Source organism: Anabrus simplex, chromosome 3, assembly GCF_040414725.1.
Source record: "Anabrus simplex isolate iqAnaSimp1 chromosome 3, ASM4041472v1, whole genome shotgun sequence".
In the NCBI taxonomy this organism is placed as follows: Eukaryota; Metazoa; Arthropoda; class Insecta; order Orthoptera; family Tettigoniidae; genus Anabrus; species Anabrus simplex.
This window is the reverse complement of record NC_090267.1, coordinates 48,389,279-48,414,302: the sequence shown is the minus strand read 5'-3', so window position 1 is coordinate 48,414,302 and position 25,024 is coordinate 48,389,279. Positions and strand designations below refer to the sequence as shown.

The window sequence follows — 25,024 nt, the reverse complement described above, 5'->3', positions numbered from 1 at the left end:
GTATTTTCGAATGTCTTCAGAAGGTAAAAATTTTAAGCAACCGAGGATGGTTTCATTTTAATAGTACCGAGCTCGATAGCTGCAGTCGCTTAAGCGCGGCCAGTATCCAGTATTCGGGAGATAGTAGGTTCGAACCCCACTATCGGCAGCCCTGAAGATTGTTTTCCGTGGATTCCCATTTTCACACCAGGCAAATGCTGTACCTTAATTAAGTCCACGGGCGCTTCCTTTCATTCGTAGGCCTTTCCTATCCCATCGTCGCCATAAGACCTATCGGAGTCGGTGCGACGTAAAGCAACTAGCCAGGTCTCTAGTGTAATGTGTTGTATGTAAATGAAGGGGACCTTGCAACTCCCCAAACTGGACGATCATGATTCCACTCAGTTTTGAATGCTTTAATTATGAAAGGTACAGAACTCAAGGAACCCACAGAGCTTGTTACAAATAGAGCATTGTGGAGGCGCTTACTTATAATAATTTCGTGTGGCTATTTCTAGCCGAGTGCAGCCCTAGTAAGGCAGACCCTCCGATGAGGGTGGGCGGCATCTGCCATGTGTACGTAACTGCGTGTTATTATGGTGAAGGATAGTGTTGTGTAGTGTGTGAGTTGCAGGGATGTTGGGGACAGCACAAACACCCAGCCCCCGGGCCATTGGAATTAACCAATGAAGGTTAAAATCCCCGACCCGGCCGGGAATCGAACCCAGGACCCTCTGAACCGAAGGCCAGTACGCTGACCATTCAGGCAACGAGTCGGACGGCGCTTACTTAATTCACAGAGACTTGGAGACTGAACGCTAAAAGGCATAACGGTCTATAATGAAGATGTATGTTTGTTGTACGTCGCACCGACACAGAAAGGTCTTATGGCTACGATTGGATAGGAAAGGGCTAGGAATGGGAAGGAAGCGGTCGTGGTCTTAATTAAGATACAGCCCTAGCATTTGCCTGGAGTGATAATGGGAAACTACTGAAAACAATCCTCAAGGCTCTGGAAAATGGGGTTCGAACCCACTATCTCATAGCTTTGTGTCCCTAACTGCACGGCCACTTCCTCGGTATGTACAATGCGTGTATGTATGTATGTGAGGTAAGCTGTGCAAGTTTTTAAAATTATTTCAGTTAACACAGTGGCGTTCGTTGAGCTTCCGTGGCTCGGGCCGCGGCGCGTCGGCCTCTCGCCGCTGGGTTCCGTGATTCAAATGCCGGTCACTCCATGTGAGATTTATGCTGGACAAAGAGGAGGCGGGACGGGTTTTTCTCCGGGTACTCCGGTTTTCCCTGTCATATTTCATTCCAGCAACACTCCCCAATATCATTTCATTTCATCTGTCATTCATTAATCATTGCCCCAGAGGAGTGCGACAGGCTTCAGCAGCCTGCACAACTTCTATCCTCGCCGCTAGATGGGGGTTTCATTCATTCCATTCCTGACCCGGTCGAATGACTGGAAACAGGTTGTGGATTTTCATTTTCACAATGGCGTTCGTTACACTGAATGCCACATCCTGCAGCAGCTCGAAATAGAAACAGTTAATGAAATCTGGCTCCACTAATTAATATCGCAGTTTTGTCATCTCATTTACCACGCATTCCCGCACAATCACAACGCCGGTTGTATCCACGAGCTTGTTAAAATTTAAATCGGGTCTGGAGCTCGAGAACTCAGATAAATCAGGATTAATAATGCTGTGCGAGTTAGCGTGTTGGCCTTTGGTCACAGGGGTCCCGGGTTCGATTTTAGGCAGGGTCGGCGATTTTAACCATAATTGGTTGATTCCGCTGGTACGGGGGCTGGGTGCATATGTCGTCTTCATCATCATTCCATCCTCATCACAACGCGCGGGACTCCTGCGAGCTCGGACACTCCAGGCACAAAAGCCATACGCCATTTCATGTTTCACTGCGAAATAGTGAGTTCGAACCCCACAGTTACCCTGTCGGTGGTGAGGGGAGGTGCGGTAGAATACACCCACGGTATTTATTTATTTATTTATTTATTTATTTATTTATTTATTTATTTATTTATTTATTTATTTATTTATTTATTTATTTTCGCGGATAAGTCTGCAGGTCCTCTTGGGCTGGGAAGCCTTGGGAGTAAAGAGACGAGATGCTCGACTATGTGGATGTTTCGAGCTGTCAGTGGTGAGGTGGCGTGGAATGACAAAAGTAGAAGAATAAGCTTGAGTGGAGCTTTTATAGCTTTTTTAACTTGTCCTGATTGACTGACTGACTGACTGACTGACTGACTGACTGACATGTTAACATGTAGGTGCTCGCTAATGGAGGTTTTCGGATATCCCGTCGCTAAGGGGGTGAAAAGGGGGGGGGTGAATATTTAAAATGAGGATATCTATATCTTAAAAACGTAAACGTTTACAGATGTAAAAATTGTTATTTTCAATCTCCTTTAAAAATAATGAAACACGTATTCTTTGGTTTACGGAAAAGAAACTTAACCGCGGGGGGGGAGGGGGGAGCGTGAAAGGAATGAAACATTTGTTGAATTATTTGTATGACAATGTATACATACCAAAAAATCTAAAGAAGTTATAAACGTGAAAACTGGTATTTGGAATCTGCTTTAAAAATAAAGAAACATGCAAACGCGCATTTGCGGGGGTGAGGGGAGAAATCAAATTGGTAGAAGGGGGATGAAAACGGAGATGAATTCCTTTTACGAGGATACATATATCTCAGAAACTGAAGATATTACAGAAGTGATAATTGATATCTGGAAGCTCTTTTAAAGAAACGAGTACTGTTCGTTTTTGGAAAATTCACTTGAGTGGGGAGTGTGAAAGAAAGTAAAAAACTGAATAGTTTTCTCAAGAAACTTAAATCTCAAAACTGAAGGTTTCAAACGTGGAAATAGGTATTTGGAATCTCCTTTAAAAGTAAAGAAACATGCATTTTTGGGTGGGGGGAAACCAACATAACAGGCGGGGGTTGAGTGATAAAGGAGTTGAATTCTTTTCATGAGGATACTTATATCTCTAAAACTGAAGAGATTACAGACATCAAAACTTGCATTTGAAACTTTCTTTCAAAGTAAAGAAACACGTAATCTTTTGTCTTTGGGAAATCCACTTATGGGGGGTGAATTAATTGGAAAATTAGTTGAATACTTTGTATGAAGATGTTACAGATGTGAAAATTAGTATTTGGAATCTCCTTTAAAAATAAAGAAACACGCATTTTGGTGGGGGAATCAACTTGGGGGCGGGGGTGGTGAAAGAGGAGCTTAATTCCTTTTTATGAGAGTACACAAATCTCAAAACTGAAGATGTTACAGTCGTGATAATTGGCATTTGGAAGCTCCGTCATAAACAAAGAAACAAGTTTTTGGTTTTCGGAAAATTCACTTAAGGAGGGACGGTGAAAAGAAATCAGAAAAATTTAATTTTGTTTATGGAGAAACTTATATCTCAAAAAATTAAGGTTGTACACGTGAAACTTTTTATTTGGAATCACCTTAAAGAAAGTAACACACATTTTTTGGTGGGGGGAATCAACTTAACGGGCTGGGGTGAAAAAGGAGTTGAATTATTTTTATGAGGATACTTATATCTCAAAAACTGAAGATGTTAGAGGCATGAACATTTATATTTGGAATATTCTTTCAAAGTAAAGAAACACGTGTTCTTTTGTCTATGGAAAATCCACTTGAGGGGGCGAATGAATTGAAAAATTACCGTAGTTGAATTCTTTGTGTGAGGATACTTAAATCTCAAAAAATTAAAAATGTTGTCCGGCTCCATGGCTAAATGGTCCTGGGACCTCCCGGCAGTAAAAGCCGTATGCCATTTCATTTTACGTTGTATGTCAGAAACTTAACATGCTAGAACAAGAAACTTGGCATTAGGAAAGTCCTTTAAAATTCCAGGAACGTGTACCTTTTTGTTTTCGGAGAGGGCACTTAACAGGGGGTGAAAAGTAGTGAAAAATAGTTGAATAATTTTTGATGAGGATACTCATATCTTAAAAACTGAAAATGTTACAGACGTGAAAATTTATATTTGGAATATCCTCTAAAAATAAGGAAACATGTATTTTTTCGGAAAATACACTTAGATGGGGGTAGGGGAAGGACTGATCAAGGGGTTAAATTCTTTTTATGGGGATACTTATGTATATCTCAAGAACGGAATGTGTTACAGATGTGGGAATAGGTATTTGGAATCTCTTTTAAAAATATAGAAACATGTATTCATTTTTTGACTTGAAAGAAGACTGTTTCTCGCATGTACACTTCTATGTCGCTTGGTCGTCTTAGCCCCAAAAGGTAATACCACAAACATGGTTTACAACGAATTTTTGGGGTAAATGAAACTCAATTTTTGAGTGAGTTTTTATACTTCATTCATTTTCAGATAGTATCTTAGTACAATGCCGAGGAACGATTACTCTGATCAAATTACGAAATCCACGCGAGCGAAGCCTCGGGTAATTGCTAGTATGAAGATAAAGTTGGAATTCAAGAGAACAAATCGGGGCAAATATTCATTTAAGGTACGGGAAGTGAGGGACTGGAATAAATTATCGAGGCAAATGTTCGATAAATTTCCAAGTTCGTTGAAAATATTTTTTAAGCAAGATAATCAATTATAAATAAATGTAAATCTTTCTTTCTTTCTTTCTTTCTTTCTTTCTTTCTTTCTTTCTTTCTTTCTTTCTTTCTTTCTTTCTTAATCTCTTTACTCTCCAGGGTTGAGTTTTCCCTCGGAGTCACCGATGGATTCCACCTCTACCGCCTCAAGGGCAGTGTCCTGGAGCGTGAGACGTTGGTTCGGGGGATACAACTGGAAAGGATGACCAGTACCTCGCCCAGGCGGCCTCACCTGCTATGCTAAACAGGGGACTTGTGGGGGATGGGCGGATTAGAAGGGATAGGCAAGGAGGAGGGAAGCAAACGGCCGTGGCAGAACCTGGAATCGAACCCGGGCCTCCGGGGGTGGCAGCTAATCATACTAACCACTACACCACAGAGGTGGACATAAATCTAAACATGATGTAAAATATTGATAGGGAATTTGCCACCTGGGCGACCGCTCTAAATGCACATCATTAATTGATTCCCCGGCCCGCGTGCATTGCAAGCCGTGGAGGCCCTGACATTTACGCCAGTGCCGACCTCTTTTGTTCAACCCCGACGGTTTTAGGTCTAGGCCTAGGGAGTCTTTCATTATTAGACCCTCCGTGGCCCTTGCCTTTCTTTTCCCTATACCACCATTCTTCGAAGTGTCGTGCTTCTATTTCTCACTCCCGAGTCTTAGGGGGCACCGTGCGCTGTCATCGGAGCATGTGAGTAACCGACCACTTGTGCGAGACACGGCACAGCGCAAAGTAAACAGGCGCTGCTGCACAAGGAGAGTAGCGTCAGGCACTCCCATCAGCAAAAACACCTGTGCGTCACAGGTCCGTTTTTTCACCGAACTCAACGAGGGAGCCCACCTCTACCGCCTCAAGGGCAGTGTCCTGGAATGTGAGACATTTGTTCGTGGATACAACTGGAGAGGAGGGCCATTACATCTCCCAGACGGCCTCATCTGCTATGCTGAGCAGGGGCCTTGTGGGAGAATGGGAAGATTGGAAGGGATATACAAGGAAGAGGTAAGAAAGCGCCCATGGCCTCCCGGCATTTGCCTGAAAAAAGAGTGCGAAACCGCGGACAGTTACTGTGGTGGGAATCCAACCCCCTTTACGCAGTGGACCTCCCGAGGCTGAGTGCACTCCGTTCCAGTCCCTGTACCAATTATCAAATTTCGTAGCAGAGCCGGGAATCGCATCCAGACTCCGGTTGTGGCAGCTAATCACACTAACCACTACACCACAGATGCGAACTTTTCATATATTCAAAATAAAAATACATTAAGTAATTAATTATTAATAACAGACATTAATCATCAAAGCAATAACATCAATGTTTAACAAAGATGTCCATGTCTTGCATATGTTTTGCTCTGAAAAATACTGGAGGAGCTGGGATTTGAACCCAGGACGTTCCGCATGCGAAGCGGACGCTCTATCACTGAGCTACACCCCCCGCACCATGAATCATCAAAGCAATAACATCAATGTTTAACAAAGATGTCCATGTCTTGCATATATTTTGCTCTGAAAAATACTTGGAGGGGCTGGGATTTGAACCCAGGACTTTCCTCATGCGAAGCGGACGCTCTACCACTGAGCTACACCCCCGCACCATCCAGCATCAAAGCAAAAACATCAAGGTTTAACAAAGATGTCCATGTCTTTCACGTATTTTGCTCTGAAAAATACTTGGAGGAGTTGGGATTTGAACCCAGGACTTTCCGCATGCGAAGCGGACGCTCTACCACTGCGCTACACCCCCGCACCATTCACCATCAAAGCAATAACATGAATGTTTAACAAAGATGTCCATGTCATGCACATATTTTGCTCTGAAATATGCTTGGAGGAGCTGGAATTTGAACCCAGGACTTTCCGCATGCGAAGCGGACGCTCTACCACTGAGCTACACCCCCGCATCACTTATCGTCAAAGCAATAACATGAATGTTTAACAAAGATGTCCATGTCTTGCATATATTTTGCTCTGAAAATTACTTGGAGGAGCTGGGATTTGAACCCAGGACTTTCCGCATGCGAAGCGGACGCTCTACCACTGAGCTACACCCCCCCGCAGCGTTAATCATCAAAGCAATAACATCAATGTTTAACAAAGATGTCCATGTCTTGCATATATTTTGCTCTGAAAAATACTTGGAGGAGCTGGGATTTGAACCCAGGACTTTCCGCATGCGAAGCGGACGCTCTACCACTGAGCTACACCCCCACACTATCAACCATCAAAGCAATAACATCAATGTTTAACAAAGATGTCCATGTCCTGCACATATTTTGCTCTGAAATATGCTTGGAGGAGCTGGGATTTGAACCCAGGACTTTCCGCATGCGAAGCGGACGCTCTACCACTGAGCTACACCCCCGCACCATTCATCGTCAAAGCAATAACATCAATGTTTAACAATGATGTCCATGTCTTGCACATATTTTGCTCTGAAAAATACCTGGAGGAGCTGGGGTTTGAACCCAGGACTTTCCGCATGCGAAGCGGACGCTCTACCACTGAGCTACACCCCGACACTGTTAAATAGCAAAGCAATAACATCAATGTTTAACAAAGATGTCCATGTCTTGCATAGAATTTACTCTGAAAAATACTTGGATGAGCTGGGATTTGAACCCAGGACTTTCCGCATGCGAAGCGGACGCTCTACCACTGAGCTACACCCCCACACTGTCAACCATCAAAGCAATAACATCAATGTTTAACAAAGGTGTCCATGTCTTGCACATATTTTGCTCTGAGAAAACTTGGAGGAGCTGGGATTTGAACCCAGGACTTCCCGCATGCGTAGCGGACGCTCTACCACTGAGCTACACCCCCGCATCACTTATCGTCAAAGCAATAACATGAATGTTTAACAAAGATGTCCATGTCTTGCATATATTTTGCTCTGAAAAATACTTGGAGGAGCTGGGATTTGAACCCAGGACTTTCCGCATGCGAAGCGGACGCTCTACCACTGAGCTACACCCCCACACGATCAACCATCAAAGCAATAACATCAATGTTTAACAATGATGTCCATGTCTTGCACATATTTTGCTCTGAAAAATACTTGGAGGAGCTGGGATTTGAACCCAGGACTTCCCGCATGCGTAGCGGACGCTCTACCACTGAGCTACACCCCCGCATCACTTATCGTCAAAGCAATAACATGAATGTTTAACAAAGATGTCCATGTCTTGCATATATTTTGCTCTGAAAAATACTTGGAGGAGCTGGGATTTGAACCCAGGACTTTCCGCATGCGAAGCGGACGCTCTACCACTGAGCTACACCCCCACACGATCAACCATCAAAGCAATAACATCAATGTTTAACAATGATGTCCATGTCTTGCACATATTTTGCTCTGAAAAATACTTGGAGGAGCTGGGGTTTGAACCCAGGACTTTCCGCATGCGAAGCGGACGCTCTACCACTGAGCTACACCCCCACACTGTTAATCATCAAAGCAATAACATCAATGTTTAACAAAGATGTCCATGTCTTGCATATATTTTGCTCTGAAAAATACTTGGAGGAGCTGGGATTTGAACCCAGGACTTTCCGCATGCGAAGCGGACGCTCTACCACTGAGCTACACCCCCACACGATCAACCATCAAAGCAATAACATCAATGTTTAACAATGATGTCCATGTCTTGCACATATTTTGCTCTGAAAAATACTTGGAGGAGCTGGGGTTTGAACCCAGGACTTTCCGCATGCGAAGCGGACGCTCTACCACTGAGCTACACCCCCACACTGTTAATCATCAAAGCAATAACATCAATGTTTAACAAAGATGTCCATGTCTTGCATATATTTTGCTCTGAAAAATACTTGGAGGAGCTGGGATTTGAACCCAGGACTTTCCGCATGCGAAGCGGACGCTCTACCACTGAGCTACACCCCCGCACCATTCGGCATCAAAGCAATAACATGAATGTTTAACAAAGATGTCCATGTCATGCACATATTTTGCTCTGAAATATGCTTGGAGGAGCTGGAATTTGAACCCAGGACTTTCCGCATGCGAAGCGGACGCTCTACCACTGAGCTACACCCCCACACTATCAACCATCAAAGCAATAACATCAATGTTTAACAAAGGTGCCATGTCTTGCACATATTTTGCTCTGAAAAATACTTGGAGGAGCTGGGATTTGAACCCAGGACTTTCCGCATGCGAAGCGGACGCTCTACCACTGAGCTACACCCCCGCATCACTCATCATCAAAGCAATAACATGAATGTTTAAGAAAGATGTCCATGTCTTGCACATATTTTGCTCTGAAAAATACTTGGAGGAGCCGGGATTTGAACCCAGGACTTTCCGCATGCGAAGCGGACGCTCTACGAATTAGCTACACCCCCCCCTCCGGCAGCATTAATCATCAAAGCAATAACATCAATGTTTAACAAAGATGTCCATGTCTTGCATATATTTTGCTCTGAAAAATACTTGGAGGAGCTGGGATTTGAACCCAGGACTTTCCGCATGCGAAGCGGACGCTCTACCACTGAGCTACACACCCGCACCATTCATCGTCAAAGCAATAACATCAATGTTTAACAAGGATGTCCATGTCTTGCATATATTTTGCTCTGAAAAATACTTGGAGGAGCTGGGATTTGAACCCAGGACTTTCCGCATGCGAAGCTGACGCTCTACCACTGAGCTACACCCCCACACTATCAACCATCAAAGCAATAACATCAATGTTTAACAATGATGTCCATGTCTTGCACATATTTTGCTCTGAAAAATACTTGGAGGAGCTGGGGTTTGAACCCAGGACTTTCCGCATGCGAAGCGGACGCTCTACCACTGAGCTACACCCCCACACTGTTAATTATCAAAGCAATAACATCAATGTTTAACAATGATGTCCATGTCTTGCATATATTTTGCTCTGAAAAGTACTTGGAGGAGCTGGGATTTGAACCCAGGACTTTCCGCATGCGAAGCGGACGCTCTACCACTGAGCTACACCCCCGGCATTACGCGGCTGCACAGTAAGAGAGTCTACTGCCATGCACTGAAGCTAACTGTGCCTTACAACAGGATTGGAACTGATCTTGTTAGTATAAGCTGAAATGTATTAAACTTGTGATTACTGTGTGTTAGTAAGATAGTCTGACGTTTTGCAAATTTGAAAGAAACTAAACCATGCTTTCCTTTTATCAGTCAGAGCTGCCGCCCAATTTTCGCTGGATGTTCCCGTTAAAAATAAAAATACATTAAGTAATTAATTATTAATAACAGCCATTAGTCATCAAAGCAATAACATTGAATTGCTCTCGGATTTAGTTTTAGAGCGAAACAAGTGTTTAGGTACGGTGTTGGAAGAATTGTTCGCCTCTGCGGTGTATGGTTAGTGTGATTACCTGCCACCCCTCGGAGGGCGGGCTTAACGATTCCCGGCTCTGCCACGAATTTTGAAAATTGGTACGAGGGCGGGATCGGGGTCCACTCAGCCTCGGGAGGTCGACTGAGTAGAAGGGGAAGGGGGTCAATTTCCACCTCAGCCCTCCTCGAAGTAGTTTTCTGTCGTTTCCCACTTGTCCTCCAGACAAATGTTTTTTTTTTTTATTTCCTAGGGGCTTTACGTCGCACGGACACAGATTGGTCTTATGGCGACGATGGGATAGGAAAGGCCTAGGAGTTGGAAGGAAGCGGCCGTGGCTTAATTAAGGTACAGCCCCAGCATTTGCCTGATGTGAAAATGGGAAACCACGGAAAACCATCTTCAGGGCTGCCGATAGTGGGATTCGAACCTACTATCTCCCGGGTGCAAGCTCACAGCCGCGCGCCTCTACGCGCACGGCCAACTCGCCCGGTCTAGACAAATGCTGGGATGGTTCCTAACTTAAGACCATGGCCTCTTCCTTGCCTATCCATTCCACCGCAAGGCCCCTGTTCAGCACAGCAGGTGAGGCAGCATGTGCCCAGTTGTATCCCCGACCCAAAGTCATACGCTTCAGGACACTCTCCTTGAAGCGGTGGAGCTAGGATCCCTTGCTGAGTCCGAGGGAAAACCAACCCTGAAGGGTAAACGGATTAAGAAAGAAAGAAAGAAAGAAAGAAAAACAAGTTAAATCAATTATAAAGCAGTAATTTAATAGTGTTACAAGTTTTGTTCAAATTTACAAGCCTACTTTTTTTCTGACACATATGAGTCCCCCCTGTGCTACTGTTGCTCTTGGTGTACGCAGGTAGTTTTCACAGCTTTTGAAACTTTGTGTTTGTTTTCCAACAATCTTGAACACTTGAAAGGGAGAATAATAAACCTTCTTTCAGTTATGTGGTTATTTCATTTTTAAATATGGATTTACCGTCCATAAAATATGCCTGAGTAGGTTGGCTAGTATTTGAATACTGTGATGGTGTTAATGATGATGATAACGAGGACAATGACTTCGAAATAGAATTAATGAGCACAGGCTCCTCCACTGATATTTATTCGGTTGTATGTGTTTCTTAGCAAATCTCTCTCACCTTGGGTGAAACTCCGGAATATCGTAACAACAGAGTGACAGTGTTCGTACAAAGTTCGTTCGTAATCTGGTTTCCCTCCAGGGTCGGTTTTTCCCTCGGACTCAGCGAGGGATCCCACCTCTACCGCCTCAAGAGCAGTGTTCTGGAGCTTCAGACTCTGGATCGGGGGATACAACTGGGCAGGATGACCAGTACCTCCCCCAGGTGGCCTCACCTGCTATGCTGTACAGGGGCCTTGCGAGGGGATGGGAAGGTTGGAAGGGATAAATAAGGAAGAGGGAAGGAAGCGGCCGTGGCCTTAAGCTAGGTACCATCCCAGCATTCGCCTGGAGGAGAAGTGGGAAACCACGGAAAACCACTTCCAGGATGGCTGGGGTGGGAATCGAACCCACCTCTATTCAGTTGACATCCCGAGGCTGAGTGGACCCCGTTCCAGCCCTCGTACCACTTTTCAAATTTCGTGGCAGAGCCGGGAATCGAACTCGGGCCTCCGGGGGTGGCAGCTAATAACATTAACCACTCCACCACAGAGGCAGACAACAATCCTTTTCTTAATCATCGTTATCCGATCGATTAGATTCGCAGTTTGACTTTTGTGAGTCAATGCAAAGTTTCACTTAAGTCTTTATAACTACATTCGGTGTGGACTTTTAAAAAATGAAAAAAAAAAAAAAAACCAACGCTCGGGGTATTGAACCAAGGAACGCAGTACTGAAGAAATGATGTAAATATGTTTTGACTAGGATTTGAATCAAAAAGGAAACGAGTAAAGAAACAAGCGATTTTAGGCTTTTTTCCGGTACCGCATTTAGGCCGGAAGTGATTTAGTCCTTCAGCTTTCGGCACAATTGAGGAAATGCTTAATTTTACGTTTTTCGTTGTACGGGGGAGCCCTACTTTGTCTGCTAAGAAATGTTTTCAACATTAATAGTCATAGGCGATGTTGAAATAATGTTTATAAACACCACACCAACTCGATTACATTATTTAATTACTAGGTGCAAGGTATTGATGGAGACTCAAATAATATTATTATTAACTGACGGGTTACTGACAGGATTGGACAAGCGACCCCCCAGCAGTGTTACAGGCGTTACAGAAAATACAAATGATATCGACGTCCAGGGTGCGAAATCGCGGGGGGGGGGGGAAAGGAGGGATTCCCCCCCCCCCCCCGCACCGACGATTTTATCTCAAAGGTTCCCCCCACTAAAATTGCCCGAGGGGGATCCTTTCATTATAAAATAAAAACTCCGCACCTGTTTCACTCTGACAAGTCGATCTGAAACCCGGGCGAAAACGTAAATTACTTGAAGCTCTCCTCCGTTGTCATTGCTCTAAGTAGGTGGAGCTTAAACCACTCAAGTACTTCTTGGAGAGGGTGTGTTTCCGATAGGTATCAATAGGACAATGTTCACTTAAGCAGTGTACAAACCGACACATTTGTTCAGTCAACACTTAACCCTGGTAAGAGGAAGGTTTCACTAATAAAGCAATAAATCAGGACAAATCACGCCTCGTATGCCTTTATTAAGAAAACGACAGTCTCTCATAAACTTCTCAGATGATTGGAATACCGCCTTAATGTTTATCATTCTCGTTATAACAACAAGATCTAAAATTTACATTTTTCTCGGGGAGGGATTAGTTAAATTACAGGTGAATTTTATATCCTCTCCCCCCCCCCCCGCCGGATAATGCTTGAAAAAAACAGTAGTAGTTAAGCCCTATGTCGCTTCTCCCCCCCCCCCACCACTTCTTTCTGATTTCGCACCCTGGCGACGTCTCATCAACTAACATTCGTATTTATACTAGAATGGCCGCGAAAGTAGGCTTGTATGATGTTTATTCCACTGCCGAACATTTCGATTGATTTTGCTTACCTTGCACTCGACGACTAAATTGAGTGTTATTTATCACAAGCGGTTAAGAAAGTTCTTCAACTTTAATTAACACCGGCGTCTCTATTAACATCTACAATACTTACAAGGTAAAAATATCCTCACTAGGCACCGGAGGGATTCGAACCCTCGATCTCCTGTTTACTAGACAGGCGCTTTAACCAACTAAGCCACGGCGCCGCTGCTGCGCTCAACTCTATCTTGACAGTTATATCATACTTATCACTGGTGTGTAGCCTGGGTTTCTACACGCTGATAATGCTGACGCGGTCACTGGTTTGGTTACGTAATTCGTTACTTGTTTGTTTTTTCTCTCGGGCTATGAGTGACTGTTTCAAGTCAACTACAGCTCTACGTCGCAAATGTGTAGGCCCAGTTTCTTCAACGAATGTTAAGTGTTAACACATAGGCCCGGTTTCTCCAACGCTGTGTTAAATTTCTTAACAAATATTAGTGCGCCTCTGTGTTGCAGTGGTTAGTGTGATTAGCTGCCACCCCCGGAGGCCCGGGTTCGATTCACGGCTCAGCATTTTTTTTTTTTTTTTTTTTGCTATTTGCTTTACGTCGCACCGACACAGATAGGTCTTCGGCGACGATGAGATTGGAAAGGCCTAGGGATGGGAAGGAAGCGGCCGTGGCCTTAATTAAGGTACAGCCCCAGCATTTGCCTGGTGTGAAAATGGGAAACCACGGAAAACCATCTTCAGGGCTGCCGACAGTGGGGTTCGAACCCACTATCTCCCGATTACTGCATACTGGCCGCACTTACGCGACTGCACCTATCGAGCTCGGTGGTACCTAACTTAAGGCCACGGCCGCTTCCTTCCCTCTTCCTTGTCTATCCCTCCCAATCTTCCCAAGGCTCCTGTTCAGCATAACAGGTGAGGCAGCCTGGGCGAGGTACTGGTCCTCCACCCCAGTTTTATCCCGACCCAAATTCTCAGGCTCCAGGACACTGCCCTTGAGGCGGTAGAGGTGAGATCCCTTGCTGCATCTGAGAGAAAAAACAATCTTGGAGGGTAAAATGATTAAGAAAGAAATAAAGAAAGAAATACCTGAAATGGTCCAGCTGTTCCAGTTTCTTGTTTTTAATATTACCAATCCGACATTCAATTCTCTTAGGTTTCGTCCGTACTTATATCTTTCTAGTTAAAATTAATTCTAAATCTTAAGACAAAAAAATCAATTTCTAAGGCAACAACGACCTTGAGGGAAGGCGAGTAGTAATCTGCGAACTTATGTAAGATTGCTTGCTTAACGGCTACAAGGAATTATACCGTGTTACGAGATTGTCGTACGACCTTCGATCGACATCACTGCTCTGGAGCTGTAATCAACAAGTCCACAAGTGTGGGTTCTGACTACGAGGGTGGAGAAACCAACTTTCTTCTTTCATTTCAATAGTTCCTCTTACCCCTCACCCTAGTGAGGTTGGAGGTGCTAATTATGCCGAATATGTGGACTTCGTAGTGTTTTACGGCCGGATGCCCTTACTGACGCCAACCCTAAGTGGTGAGATGTACTCACTATTGTGGGTTTCTGTAGTGTGGTGTTGCGTGTTAGCGATGATGATGGTGTTTGTTGTGTAAAGGGGCCTAACATCTAAGTCATCGGCCAGTGTTAGCATTGAGATAAAGTCTAACGTCCAGTGCCCGAGTCAGAGAAACTAATCAGACACGACTAAAATCCCGACCTGGCAGGGAATCATACCTGGGAGCCTCTGAATTGAAGGCTGCTACCCTGACCATCAGCTAAGGAGTCGGTCTTCTTTAATTATTCAAGGGGCTAGCTCCATGACGGCGCAAGGCAGAACTGCATCATTTAGGGTGATCTTGATTTTATTATGTCTCCGGTTTGATGCAAATGAAGTAAACACAGTCTAATGTTGGACATATTCGGTATTTTTGAAGGATATTTTAATTAGTGTTTAAGAAATTTACTTGGTGTCGTTTTGGCTCTTACCAGAAATGCCCCGAGTTCGATTTCCGGCCAGGTCAGTGATTTTCTCCTGTATCTGAGGTCTGTTTCGAGGTCCGCTCAGCCACTTTTTTTTTTACAATATGCTTTACGTCACATCGACACAGATAGGTCTTATGGAGACGATGGGATAAGAAATGGCTAGGAGTACGCAGATGAAGAATACACCCGCGGTATCCCCTGCATGTCGTAAGAGGCGACTAAAGGCCCACCAAATGATGATGGATTTGGAACTGTGAGATAACCCGTGATTAGTACCATTACGTGAAGACTACCATGGGTCGACGTTACTTACTATTAGTAACACTATAGGAACACTATAGATTTGTGCTTAGTATCATTAAGGGAGGAGCACCATTGGTTTACATTACCTGGGATTAGTACCACTATGTGAGGAATACCATCTCCGTTACCTGTGATTAGTACCCCTAGGTGAGGAACACCACGGGTCAGCGTTACCTGTGATTAGTACCCCTATATGAGGAACACCATGGGTCTACGTTACCTGGAATTAATACCATTATGTGAGAATCACCATAGATTTACATTACCTGTGATTACTACTACTAGGCGAGGAACACCACGGGTCTGCGTTACCTGTGATTAGTACTACTAGGCAAGGAGCAAGAGAAAAATATTCAAGAGCTGAAATGTATTCATTATAGAGAGGATTTATTTAGTTTATTTTCCGGGTTGAACCGTGTTGTTGTTGTCACAGTTTCGAATACTGATTACCTCGGATCGAATAGGGGTATTTCAGTCGCCTTGACAAAGAATACTGCAATGTATTCGAAACGTTGGCAAACTGTACGTGATGTACAGGCAATAACAACAACGAGGTTCAACCCGGCAAATTAACTAAATAATTCTTCACCCCGTGGAAGCTTCACCTCTAAGATAGAGAGGATTTATCGACTCACACTTTACAATAGAAGATTGATACAAATGTTCTTTCACAAAATAAAAAGTTACTTTGAAAAAGAGGTAAAGTATCTCATTAACAAGTTTAACACTGTGAAGTGAGGGAAAATCATCCACCATAAAATAACTTGATGCCATTTGCTTTGAAAGGGATTAACATTAAGTCAACCAGGAGAAGACGTCCATGTATGAACCCTGTCTACTGTACATCTCCAATCATTACGACGTTCCATTTTAAAACTGGTGTGTTATAGGACTACTGTTTGGCAGTAGGGGTGCTGTGCCACTGGACCTGGAAACACATGAAAAGCTCGGATTGTCCTTAACTTGTTTAAATGACATCGGATTAAATATTATTAAGGAATTACTAAAAATACTCCATCGCCATTTGTATTTCAAAGGATAGGGAGTCAATCCTATACTATACCACGCATTATTCCACTCAACAATGCAAGAAATTGTGATTTTATTTGAGGATCTCCGTGGTCAATTACTATTTGTAATATGATATCTTTTCGGAAATTAATTTTTAAAAAATATTTTTATTTTAAACTTTAATGATTTTATAAGACCACCTCTGTGGTGTAGTGGTTAGTGTGATTAGCTGCAATCCCCGGAGACGACGGTTGCGATTTCCGGCTCTGCTACGAAATTTGAAAAGTGGTATGAGGGCTGGAACGGGGTCCTCTGAACCTCGGGTGGTCAACTGAGTAAGGGGGGAAGGAGGTTCGATTTTCTCCTCAGCCACCCTCGAAGTAGTTTTCCGTAGTTTCCCACTTCTCCAGGCAAATGCCGGAATGGTACCTAACACAAGGCAATGGCCGCTTCCTTTCATCTTCCTTGTTTATCCCTTCAAATCTTCCAATCCCCCACAAGGCCCCTGTTCAGCATAGCCGGTGAGGCTGCCTGGGCGAGGCTCTGGTCCTCCATACCACTTGTATTTCCATGAGCCAAAGTCTCACGCTCCAGGACACTGTTCTTGAGGCGGTACATGTGGGACCCCTCGCTGAGACCGAGGGTAAACCAACCTTGATGGGTAAAGGGATTAAGAAAGGGAAAAATTAAAATGATTTTTAACGCTTTTAGGCCTAAGTAAGTGTGTTCCAAACCATTGTCCCGTTCCTCTACAGGACCAAGTGTAATAATAATAATAATAATAATAATAATAATAATAATAATAATAATAATAATAATAATAATAATAATAATAATAATAATCTTCTTAATCTGTTTACCCTCCAGGGTTGTTTTTTCCCTCGGACTCAGCGAGGGATCCGACCTCAAGAGGGCAGTGTCCTGGAGCGTCAGACATTGGGTCGGGGGATACAACTGGGGGGAATTTTTTTTTTGCTAGGGGCTTTACGTCGCGCCGACACAGATAGGTCTTATGGCGACGATGGGATAGGAAAGGCCTAGGAGTTGGAAGGAAGCGGCCGTGGCCTTAATTAAGGTACAGCCCCAGCATTTGCCTGGTGTGAAAATGGGAAACCACGGAAAACCATTTCAACTGGGGAGAATGACCAGTACCTCGCCCAGGCGACCTCACCTGCTATGCTGTGCAGGGGCCTTGTGGGGGGATGGGAAGATTGGAAGGGATAGACAAGAAAGAGGGAAGGAAGCGGCCGTGGCCTTAAGTTAGGTACCATCCCGGCATGTGCCTGAAGGAGAAGTGGGAAACAACGGAAGACCACTTCGAAGATGGCTGAGGTGGGTATCGAACCCACCTATACTCATTTGATCTCCCGAGGCTGAGTGAACCCCGTTCAAGCCCTCGTACCACTTTTCAAATTTCGTGGCAGAGCCGGGAATCGCACCCGGGCCTCCGGGGTGGCAGATAATCACACTAACCACTACACCACAGAGGAGGACTAATAATAATAATAATAATAATAATAATAATAATAATAACAATAATAATGGCGTGTTGCCTCCGGAGAGACCTGGTGCAGGTCTTTCGAGTTCACGCCGTATAAGTGACCTGTGCATGCGTGAGGATGTGGCCCTACGAGAAATGAATTCTAATGTTGAAGACGGCAGAAAAACCCAGTCTCCGAGCCAGAGGAATCAACTAATGAAAGTTAATATCCCTGAAACGGCCAGGAATCGAACCCGGGACGCGTGTGACCATTTAGCCATGGAGCCGGGGAGTCAGGTGTGAAGTGAGATGTATCTTCGTAGCGAGTTTTTACGACCGGATGCCCTTCCTCATGTCAACCTCATGAGAGGAGATGAAACTGATCGTATATGACAGTAGGAGGGGAGAGGAGGAAACACGGTGTCGGCATATATTCTACTCCTATCGAATAGCACGAATGCTCAAGGCTAAATGTCTCCATCCGACGGACGATTCGCAGTCAATGACATGTGCCCTTTCTCCATATCCTCTTCAAACCCAATGTCCATATGTGAGGACAAATACATGTTATTCTCTGACTATGAATTTAATTTGAATTTCTAAATAATTTTATATTAAAGTCCTTGATACGCGCGACAGGAGGGTGAATCATACTCAGTGTCCATGATCTTGGTGTAAATATACCCCTGCTCCCCTTCCTCACAGCACATGCAAAGTTTCCACTACTTGCTGTGGCGCTATGCAAATCGGTTAGCCGTGACGAACGACATTTTGTTCGTGTTTCCGCTAACAACTTTGATAATAATTAAAGAAAATAAAGGAAAGAATTAGTTGATGAGACAACATGGCACGTACTAATTGCTTTTGTTTAATGATTCCTATAATTCCTAGTCTCAGTCGGCTAAAATGGAATTAAAATGTAATATTTTATCTACAACGTGCCGGTTGGCGGGGGGGGGGGTGGAGGGGGGGGAGGGTGTTGCCGCTACTATTGCTACCCGGGCATTTCTCTGATGTGATGCACCAGGGGCGTAGCCGATGGGGGGTTGCTGGGGATTAGAACCCCCTCCTCCCCATGGAATGTTTACAAAAGAAAAGAAATAGAAACTAACCATAAACAAGTGAAAATCGACTCAATGGGTTGCCTCTTTTGAACATTCACAGAGCCATCATTATAAAACCAACAGATCTCTTGAATCTACTTTCTAAGAAGCATCAAAAGGTGGATTTTAGATTGCAATCTGAACAAACTACTCGCTGTAAAACTGTTGACCTTGATCATATTGTTGTTGTTCTGTATGTTAATATATGATTTTGTAGTGTACTGCAATCTAAATATCAACTTCATTCACTGGTTTCAGAGTCCTTTTAACGATACTCGTGCATGCGTACACGACACACGCACAAGCACCTTCAGTATGTTCTATAATTTTGTAACTACCTCCCCCCCCCCCCCCCAATCGGTCCATCCTGCTTATGCTACTGTGATGCACTTCAAAATAATAGAACGCCAGCCGCAAGTTCAACACCTTGGCCGAATAGTCAGCGCAATAACCTTCGGTTCAGGACGATGTATTCAACTTTTCTGTGATGGTTGGTAGTGTGGTGTGTTATGTGTAAATCAAGAGTTCAAAGCAGAACAAAGAACTGAGTCCCCGAGCGAGAAGAATTCACCACCCAGCTAAAATCTCCGGCTTGAACTTGGCACCTTCCAAACCCTAAGTCGCTACACAGAAGGAACTGGATCTTGTTTATACAAGCACTGTGTTCAACTTTCCAAATTATCACTGAGAACGAGTCGACGCTGGAAAGCATTGCTTCACACAAACCAGACAAAGAAAACGGATATTACTGAAGACTCGGAATCCCCTAACCCTTTGGTTTCATTGGAGGCGTCAAATGTTCCTGGAACGGAAGCGTCACGTTTTCCTGCTGTGTCATGCGTTCACTCGTGACATTCGTTATTATCGGCGGCCTTGTTTAGACATTGCCGGACTGACAACTTCGTGGTGTAGGGACTTACCCACTTACCCAGGAGCCCTGAGTTCGATTTCTGGCCAGTCCGGGGATTTTAATTCAGGACTGAGGACTGGATAGTGTTCACTCAGCTTCGTAAAGAATAATAAATAAATAAATAAATAAATAAATAAATAAATAAATAAATAAATAAATAAATAAATAAATAAATAAATAAATAAATAAATAAATAAATCATCTGCATTTAGGGCTGTCGCACAGGGGGTTCCAATCCCTTATTCCTCGTCCTATAAATGCATATTTGCCACAATTCGTCCTTTGAATTCCAGCTTTACCTTCATTTATGATCTTTCCTACCTTTATAAGCTCCACTCAAGCTTATTCGTTTATTAACGTCATTCCACTCCAACTCTCCATTGACAGCGCGGAACATACCACTTAGTCGAGCAGCTCGCTTCCTTACTTCCAAGTCTTCCCAGCCCAAAGTTTGCAACACTACTCTTTTGTCAGATATCAGCCAGAACAAATCGTGCTGCCTTCCTTCGGATCTTCTCCAGCCCTCGTATCAAGCAATCCTGGTGTGAATTACATACACTGAAACTATACTCTAATCGGGGTCTTACTTCTCTCATTTACATCCTTATTCAACATCATCCTCATTTACCCCTACTCCTGCCGGGTCGGGGGCATTTATGGAACTACTTCACCTTCCTCTCTCCTTCCACCATTCCTCTTCAATAATTCGGTCCCAGTCGAGGTTTACTGCAATCCCTAAATATCCTCTATACCATATGAAGAGATCTGTAACCTTCATTTATAAACTCGTTATTGTGATTACCCCAATGAAATTATTTCCGTATATTAACACCTAGGTACTTACGGTGATCCCCACGAGGAAGGCTGCTATCACCCCATCAACACAGTAATTAGAATGGGTGAAACTTACAACCTGACTTGTCATCCCGTTTACCATCATACCATTGTCTGCTGTCCTCACAACATTGTTGAGGTCATTTTGCAATCGCGATTGACCTGTCTAAAGCATTTGATAGGGTGGATCATGGGATACTACTGGCAAAAATGAGTGCAGTTGGACTATAGACAAAAGAGTGACTGAATGGGTGGCTATATTTCTAGAAAATAGATCTCAGAGAATTAGAGTAGGCGAAGCTTTATCTGACCATGTAATAATTAAGAGGGGAATTCCTCAAGGCAGTATTATTGGACCTTTCTTTTTTGTTATATATAAACGATATGAGTAAACAAATGGAATCAGAGGTAAGGCTTTTTGCGGATTATGTTATTCTATATAGAGTAATAAATAAGTTACAAGAATGTGAGCAACTGCAACGTGACCTCGATAATGTGAGATGGACAGTAGGCAATGATATAATGAAAAACGGGGTTAAAAGTCAAGTTGTGAGTTTCACAAATAGGAATTTCTTTTTTTTTGCTATTGGCTTTACGTCGCACCGACACAGATATGTCTTTTGGCGACGATGGGACGGGGAAGGGCTAGGACTGGGAAGGAAGCGGCCGTGGCCTTAATTAAGGTACAGCCCCAGCATTTGCCTGGTGTGAAAATGGAAAACCACGGAAAACCATCTTCAGGGCTGCCGACAGTGGGATTCGAACCTACTATCTCCCGAATACTGGACCCTGGCCGCACTTAAGCGACTGCAGCTATCGAGCTCGGTACAAATAGGAAAAGTCCTCTCAGTTTTAATTACTGCGTTGATGGGGCTGAAAGTTCCTTTTGGGGATCATTGTAAGTATCTAGGTGTTAATATAAGGAAATATCTTCATTGGGGTAATCACATAAATGGGATTGTAAATAAAGGATACAGATCTCTGCACATGGTTATGAGGGTGTTTAGGGGTTCTAGTAAGGATGTAAAGGAGAGGGCATATAAGTGTCTGGTAAGACTCCAACTAGAGTATGGTTCCAGTGTATGGGACCCTCACCAGGATTACTTGATTCAAGACCTGGAAAAAAATCCAAAGAAAAGCAGCTCGATTTGTTCTGGGTGATTTCCGACCAAAGAGTAGCGTTACAAAAATGTTGCAAAGTTTGGGCTGGGAAGAATTGAGAGAAAGAAGACGAGCTGCTCGACTAAGTGGTAGGCTATGTTCCGAGCTGTCAGCAGAGAGATGCCGTGGAATGATATTAGTAGACGAATAAGTTTGAGTGGCGTCTTTAAAAGTAGGAATGATCACACTATGAAGATGAAGTTGGAATTCAAGAGGACAAATTGGGGCAACTGTTCATTTATAGGAAGGGTAGTTAGGAATTGGAATAACTTACCAAGGGAGATGTTAAATTTCCAATTTCTTTCAAATCATTTAAGAAAAGGCTAGGAAAACAACAGATGGGGAATCTGCCACCTGAGCGACTTCCCTAAATGCAGATCAGTATTGACTGATATCGCTCACATTCGTGTAACTTACAGTACTTACTACTCCATACAGAAGGACATCATCCGAAACAAAACAAAAAAAAGCTCGCCTTATCTGTGACTCCACTTATTTACTCATATCATTTATATACAGTATATAATGAAACAGTCCGCCTCTGTGCTATAGTGGTTAGTGTGATTAGCTGCCAGCCTCGGAGACCCGGGTTCGATTCCTGGCTCTGCCACGAAGTTTGAAAAGCGGTACGAGGGCTGGAACGGGATCCACACAGCCTCGGGAGGTCAACTGAGGAGAAGGTGGATTCCATATTTCATTCCTACCTCATCCAACCGCAAAGTGGTTTTCCATGGTTTCCCACATCACCTCCAGGCAAATGCGCCGGGATAGTACGTCATTTAAGGCCACGGCCGCTTTCTTCCCTCTTCCTTGTCTATCCCTTCCAATCTTCCCATCCCCCAACAAGGCCCCTGTTCAGCAGAGCAGGTGAAGCCGCCTGGGCCTCCCCAACTGTATCCTCCCCCCCCCCCCCCCGGCCCAAAGTCTCACGCTCCAGAACACTGCCCTTGAGGCGGTAGAGGTGGGATCCCTCCCTGAGTCTGAGGGGAAAACCAACCCTGGAGGGTTGAAATAATTAAATAAATAAATAAATAAATAAATAAATAAATAAATAAATAAATAAATAAATAAATAAATAAATAAATATTTTTTATTAGTTTTTATGAAATAATAATAATTATATCCAAACCTACAGATGAAATGAAGATGCCGCAACTTCAGATCAACATTTCTCTATATCATAAAAGAACTTAACAGATAGCGCTTTCTGTCCTGCCCTTGTACTCAACCACTTAGAACCAAGACTCCACGTGGAATTCAGCCCAATTTTAAGGCCGCATGGCCTTCCTGATGTTAATCCGACTTGGAAATGCACTATCTGATGTATGCTTCTAAGGTGGTCATTAGACGTAAATAAAGAGGTATTGAGACAAACGAGCCTGAGGAATTAAACAGACGAGATTTAAAGCCCATACCCAGCAGGGAATTAAACGTGGATCATCTGAACCGCTCAGCGTTCTGGTAACTAATCGAACATCAGCGGATATGTACACCTACATGAAATTTCTCCTCTTGGGTGCATTGTGCCAGCGAATGAGTGAGTTGTGGAGTTCTCCTTTAGTCAGTGCCTTGACCATATGTTAAACTTCACCTAATGGCTAATCCAGGTCTGATATGAGGTCTCCAAGTGCCCTAGAATTCCGGCGTACAGAAAGCATGTCAAGGCTCAACTCTGAGATGTAGTGAAGAATCCGCATGACTTCCTCCGCTCAAGACACCTGGGACTTCTTTGCGAACTGAAGATAGATGGATCTCCAACCCTGCAGCTATTTGCTGCCAGTATACTACATGATATTATACATTCTTATTTCTCAGTGACATTCACCGTCAAGGCTCGGGGCGAGGAAGCGACCTCAATATCTGCCGCCTCCACGGAGAGATTACCGTGTTCTACTTACTGCAGGTAGTGCGTGGTACTGCATTCACTCCCTGATCCTGTAACAAATGAGAGAGGTATTATTGGACCTTTATGATTCTTATGTACATAAATTATACTGTACAGAGTACCGTAAAACGGGTATATTTTGCATCAAAATTGACAACTTCAAAGGATGCCTTGAACAATTTCCACAGATATTACCGGCATTTTGGTTACTCTGTTATCATGTATTCATCTATCTTAATCTGCTTACCCTCCAGGGTTGGTTTTTCCCCCGGACTCAGCCAGCGATCCCATCTCTACAACTCTGCCACGAAATTTGAAAAGTGGTACGAGGACTGGAACGGGGTCCACTTAGCCTCGGGAAGTCAACTGAGTACAGGGGGTTCGATTCCCACCTCAATCATCTTCGAAGTGGTTTTCCGTGGTTTCTCACTCCTCCTCCAGACAAATGCCGGGATGGTAGCTAACTTAGGGCCACGGCCGTTTCCCTCCCTCTTTCTTGTGTATCCCTTCCAATCTTCCCATCTCCCAATAAGGTCCCTGCTCAGCATAGCAGGTAAGGCTGCCTGGGCGAGGTACTGGTTCTCCTCCTAGGTTGTATCCCCCTATCCAAGTCTCGCGCTCAAGGAGACTGCCATTGAGGCGGTAGAGGTGTGAACGCTCCCCGAGTACTAGGGAAAAACCAACAATGGAGGGTGAATCTATATATATAAAATAAGAGTTTTGTCTGTACATTGCTCAGAATTTGAAAATAAGGGTATTTCTGTATCGGTCATGTCCATAGTAACAAGAAAATGCACTTTTTACTTTTCCGTAATGTCTGTCTGTCTGTCTGTCTGTCTGTCTGTCTGTCTGTCTGTACACGCATCACGAGAAAACGGTTGAAGAGAATTTAATGAAAATCGGTATGTGTAGTCGGGGGATGAGCCTCTACAATCTAGGCTATAAATAATTTTACTCACACTGAGTGAAATGGTAGTTTAGGGGAAGGCCTAAAATTGAATTCTCAACTATTTATGTTATTAGAGGTCTAATGAAAATCGGTATGTGAAGTCGGGGGATGAGCCGCTACAATCTAGGCTATAAATCATTTCACTCACGCTGAGAAAAATGGTAGTTTAGGGGAAGGCCTAAAATTTAATTCTCAAATATTGTTGTTATTAGTAGTCCTATCTTGATGAAAATCGGTATGCAAAGTCAGGAAATAGGTCGCTATAGTCTAGGCTGTAAATTATTTTATTCACGCTGAGTGGAATGGTAGTTTAGGGGAAGGCCTAAAATGTAATTCTCAAATATTTCTTATTAGAAGTGTAGTTGATGAATTCTAGATAACTAAAGTTATATAGTATTAAATTTCCTATTATTCATGTCTTATACAT

At 43.6% G+C, this 25,024-nt stretch overlaps 23 non-coding genes across 23 annotated transcripts; all 23 read right to left on the bottom strand.

The window, feature by feature from the left end:
- Positions 1-5,977: 5,977 nt before the first annotated feature.
- Positions 5,978-6,049, bottom strand: TRNAA-CGC (transfer RNA alanine (anticodon CGC)). The gene has a single exon. It is a non-coding gene; the product is annotated as a tRNA-Ala (tRNA).
- Positions 6,050-6,132: 83 nt separating this feature from the next.
- On the bottom strand, positions 6,133-6,204 carry TRNAA-CGC (transfer RNA alanine (anticodon CGC)). The gene has a single exon. It is a non-coding gene; the product is annotated as a tRNA-Ala (tRNA).
- Positions 6,205-6,286: 82 nt separating this feature from the next.
- Positions 6,287-6,358, bottom strand: TRNAA-CGC (transfer RNA alanine (anticodon CGC)). Its single transcript has one exon. It is a non-coding gene; the product is annotated as a tRNA-Ala (tRNA).
- Positions 6,359-6,440: 82 nt separating this feature from the next.
- On the bottom strand, positions 6,441-6,512 carry TRNAA-CGC (transfer RNA alanine (anticodon CGC)). The gene has a single exon. It is a non-coding gene; the product is annotated as a tRNA-Ala (tRNA).
- Positions 6,513-6,594: 82 nt separating this feature from the next.
- On the bottom strand, positions 6,595-6,666 carry TRNAA-CGC (transfer RNA alanine (anticodon CGC)). Its single transcript has one exon. It is a non-coding gene; the product is annotated as a tRNA-Ala (tRNA).
- An 84-nt stretch (positions 6,667-6,750) lies between these two features.
- TRNAA-CGC (transfer RNA alanine (anticodon CGC)) lies at positions 6,751-6,822 on the bottom strand. The gene has a single exon. It is a non-coding gene; the product is annotated as a tRNA-Ala (tRNA).
- An 82-nt stretch (positions 6,823-6,904) lies between these two features.
- On the bottom strand, positions 6,905-6,976 carry TRNAA-CGC (transfer RNA alanine (anticodon CGC)). The gene has a single exon. It is a non-coding gene; the product is annotated as a tRNA-Ala (tRNA).
- Positions 6,977-7,212: 236 nt separating this feature from the next.
- Positions 7,213-7,284, bottom strand: TRNAA-CGC (transfer RNA alanine (anticodon CGC)). Its single transcript has one exon. It is a non-coding gene; the product is annotated as a tRNA-Ala (tRNA).
- Positions 7,285-7,365: 81 nt separating this feature from the next.
- TRNAA-CGC (transfer RNA alanine (anticodon CGC)) lies at positions 7,366-7,437 on the bottom strand. The gene has a single exon. It is a non-coding gene; the product is annotated as a tRNA-Ala (tRNA).
- An 82-nt stretch (positions 7,438-7,519) lies between these two features.
- On the bottom strand, positions 7,520-7,591 carry TRNAA-CGC (transfer RNA alanine (anticodon CGC)). Its single transcript has one exon. It is a non-coding gene; the product is annotated as a tRNA-Ala (tRNA).
- An 82-nt stretch (positions 7,592-7,673) lies between these two features.
- TRNAA-CGC (transfer RNA alanine (anticodon CGC)) lies at positions 7,674-7,745 on the bottom strand. The gene has a single exon. It is a non-coding gene; the product is annotated as a tRNA-Ala (tRNA).
- Positions 7,746-7,827: 82 nt separating this feature from the next.
- TRNAA-CGC (transfer RNA alanine (anticodon CGC)) lies at positions 7,828-7,899 on the bottom strand. Its single transcript has one exon. It is a non-coding gene; the product is annotated as a tRNA-Ala (tRNA).
- Positions 7,900-7,981: 82 nt separating this feature from the next.
- Positions 7,982-8,053, bottom strand: TRNAA-CGC (transfer RNA alanine (anticodon CGC)). The gene has a single exon. It is a non-coding gene; the product is annotated as a tRNA-Ala (tRNA).
- An 82-nt stretch (positions 8,054-8,135) lies between these two features.
- Positions 8,136-8,207, bottom strand: TRNAA-CGC (transfer RNA alanine (anticodon CGC)). Its single transcript has one exon. It is a non-coding gene; the product is annotated as a tRNA-Ala (tRNA).
- Positions 8,208-8,289: 82 nt separating this feature from the next.
- Positions 8,290-8,361, bottom strand: TRNAA-CGC (transfer RNA alanine (anticodon CGC)). The gene has a single exon. It is a non-coding gene; the product is annotated as a tRNA-Ala (tRNA).
- Positions 8,362-8,443: 82 nt separating this feature from the next.
- On the bottom strand, positions 8,444-8,515 carry TRNAA-CGC (transfer RNA alanine (anticodon CGC)). The gene has a single exon. It is a non-coding gene; the product is annotated as a tRNA-Ala (tRNA).
- Positions 8,516-8,597: 82 nt separating this feature from the next.
- TRNAA-CGC (transfer RNA alanine (anticodon CGC)) lies at positions 8,598-8,669 on the bottom strand. Its single transcript has one exon. It is a non-coding gene; the product is annotated as a tRNA-Ala (tRNA).
- Positions 8,670-8,750: 81 nt separating this feature from the next.
- Positions 8,751-8,822, bottom strand: TRNAA-CGC (transfer RNA alanine (anticodon CGC)). Its single transcript has one exon. It is a non-coding gene; the product is annotated as a tRNA-Ala (tRNA).
- A 243-nt stretch (positions 8,823-9,065) lies between these two features.
- Positions 9,066-9,137, bottom strand: TRNAA-CGC (transfer RNA alanine (anticodon CGC)). Its single transcript has one exon. It is a non-coding gene; the product is annotated as a tRNA-Ala (tRNA).
- An 82-nt stretch (positions 9,138-9,219) lies between these two features.
- Positions 9,220-9,291, bottom strand: TRNAA-CGC (transfer RNA alanine (anticodon CGC)). The gene has a single exon. It is a non-coding gene; the product is annotated as a tRNA-Ala (tRNA).
- An 82-nt stretch (positions 9,292-9,373) lies between these two features.
- TRNAA-CGC (transfer RNA alanine (anticodon CGC)) lies at positions 9,374-9,445 on the bottom strand. Its single transcript has one exon. It is a non-coding gene; the product is annotated as a tRNA-Ala (tRNA).
- An 82-nt stretch (positions 9,446-9,527) lies between these two features.
- On the bottom strand, positions 9,528-9,599 carry TRNAA-CGC (transfer RNA alanine (anticodon CGC)). Its single transcript has one exon. It is a non-coding gene; the product is annotated as a tRNA-Ala (tRNA).
- A 3,509-nt stretch (positions 9,600-13,108) lies between these two features.
- TRNAT-AGU (transfer RNA threonine (anticodon AGU)) lies at positions 13,109-13,182 on the bottom strand. The gene has a single exon. It is a non-coding gene; the product is annotated as a tRNA-Thr (tRNA).
- Positions 13,183-25,024: the final 11,842 nt, after the last annotated feature.